Genomic DNA, 2,627 nt, shown 5'->3' with positions numbered 1-2,627 from the left:
TGACACACGTTCCCACTCTCTTTGTTAACAGCAAATCACTGGACATCAAGGAAAACTTTTTGGAATTTCTTCATGACAAAGATACAACAGGAAAAGGTCTTGCAAGCACTGTGCTAAACACAGTAACAGAAAAGTATGGATTGTTTGTGTCTAATATTTGTGGCCAGTGCTAAGATGATAGTGTCAAAGGAGAGTAAGCCATTGTTCGGGGGGGGGGGGTTTTTTTTGAAGCATTGTGTTGTATAGAGTGACAGAAAAGTATGGATTGTTGATAATAGTGCCAAAGGACAGCAATTAATTGTTCTGGGGGGGGGGAATCCTCAGGCTTTCTTTGTACCTTGCTCTCCCACAACTGGAATCTTGAGTTGGTGCATGCTGCAGATTGTTCTAGAGAGACAAAGGAATTTTTTGTAATGTGTGTATTAAATATTGTCAAGTTGCTTCTGACATAATATTGCATTGCATTTATTCTTTTTTTTTTCTGGAGCAACAAAATGCTAAGGAGTGGCCTCAAAGCCTTTGCCAAAACTGACCCTGAAAGCTCTGTCTCAGTCATCTTGGAATGCTACTCCTTGGACTAGATGCTGTCGAATTGGTTTTGCTGCAGTTACCACAACTAGTTCATGCATTACAGGTGCTTTCTCATGTTACACATCTTGATTATTATAGGTAAACATAGTCAAAAAACATACTTAGCCATCTTTGCACCCAGTTAGGGCCCTCGAGGCAATGAACAGTTAAAAAAAGAGAATAAAACCATTTTAACTCACAATTAACATGTGTAAAGTTAACAAAGATTTGTGTTGTGTTATTTGTTGAATGATTAAATTAGCAGCATCAAAGGTGTTATTTTTGGTTTAAAAAACTGAATGATGTGTTTCTCAGTCTTCTTAATATAATAATTCTCTTGGTGTATTGGCTATTTCCAGCTCTCCCATTGGCTGTGCAGTGCACTCCATCGGACATTGGCCCATCAACTGCCACTCAAGAGTACTTGTGTGCCATTGGCTGGGTGCTGGCTCTGCTCCTCTTCCCCACCCACTCCCACTTCAGCCACTGTTCCCTGTCAGAATAACTGCCAAACGGTTGTCTCTCCTGACGAAGACACTTTTCCTGCTTGGCTCCTGTGGGACTATTCCCACAGGGCTGTGTCTAGGCAACCAAGCTTTGTTCTGTCAGCAAAAAGGCAAAGGAAAGAAACCCTTTCCAGGCCTTTGTGAGGAACTCATTGGGACCAGTCCTGATTAGGGTTGTCAGCTCCAGGTTGGGAAATTCCTGGATATTCTGTGTCTAAAGAAGCCAGAGTTTGGGGTGGGGAGGGGAGAGGCCTCAGCTGAATAGAATCCCATAGAGGCCACCCTCCAAAGCAGTTATTTTCTCTAGGGGGAGAGACAGATCTGTTGACTGGAGTTCAGTTGTGATACCCAGCGATCTTCAGGCTCCACCTGGAGGTTGGCTACCCTAGGTATAGCAGTTAGCGCTTCAGAGCAGGGTCTGCCAGACCCAGGTTCTGTGATTTCAAACCAGTCACAGACTTTCAGTGTAACCCCCTCCCCCGCCCACTGCCAGCTCGGCCACTTTTCTGTCAGAATAAACTTTGGAAATTGGTGTCTCTATTGCTTGGCTCCGCCATGGCTGGTTGGCTACTGAGGTGGGCCAGTGGCCATCAAATGATTCTCTTCAACCCCCTGCTGTGTGGCTGACTTTCCCCTAGGGTTGCCAGTCTCCAGGTGGGACCTCGAGATCTCCCGCTGTTACAATTGATCTCCAGATGACAGCGAATAGTTCCCCTGGAGAAAGTGGCTGGCTTGGAGGGGAGACCCCAATGCATTATACCATGCTGAGTCCTTCCGCCCCCCCCAAACAGTGCCCTCCACAGGATCCGCCCCCAAACCTCCAGGTATTTCCCTACTCAGAGCTGGCAACCCACCTTTCCCCTCAGTTCTTCTTGCTAGGCAACCAAGCTTGGTTCTGTCAGTAAAAGGCTCTTTCCACACCTATTTTGGCCTTTGGGAGAAAACTCATTGGGGACAGTCCTCACTAGGGTTGCCATCTCCAGGTAGGGAAATTCCTGGATATTTTCTAGTAGAGTCTATGGAAGCCAGGGTTTGGGGAGTGGAGAGGCCTCCGCTGAACAGAATGCCATAGAGCCCACCCTCCAAAGCAGTTATTTTCTCCAGGGGGGAGAAGTCTGGAGTTCGGTTGTGATACCTGGGAATCTTCAAGCTCCACCTGGAGGTTGGCTGCCCTAGGCATAGCAGTCAGCCCTTCACAGCAGGGTCTGCTAGACCCAGGTTCTTGCTGTGGAAGCTGAGCGGGTGATTTTGGACCTGTCACAGACTTTCAGCCTAATCTACCTCACAGGGTTGTTGTGCATGTCAAAAGGGGAGAGGAGAATTTTCCCTCTAATATATTTACTACTTTTCTGTTAATCTACTTGGGCAAGGTCTCTTCACTTATTTTCAAGCATGCTGCTGCCGCCGCCGCCACCAAAGTCTGGGTCCATTTGACTTTGGCAGCAGCAGTAGCAGTATACTTGAAAATAAGTGAAGAGACCTTGCCCAAGTAGATTAACAGAAAAGTAGTAAGTATATTACAGGGAAAATTCTAAATAGGTGTGGGTCCAA

This window comes from Gekko japonicus, unplaced genomic scaffold (genome assembly GCF_001447785.1).
Source record: "Gekko japonicus isolate JY-2015 unplaced genomic scaffold, Gekko_japonicus_V1.1 scaffold770, whole genome shotgun sequence".
NCBI classification, from domain to species: Eukaryota; Metazoa; Chordata; class Lepidosauria; order Squamata; family Gekkonidae; genus Gekko; species Gekko japonicus.
The sequence above is the reverse complement of the archived record's forward strand: the minus strand, read 5'-3'. Positions refer to the sequence as shown.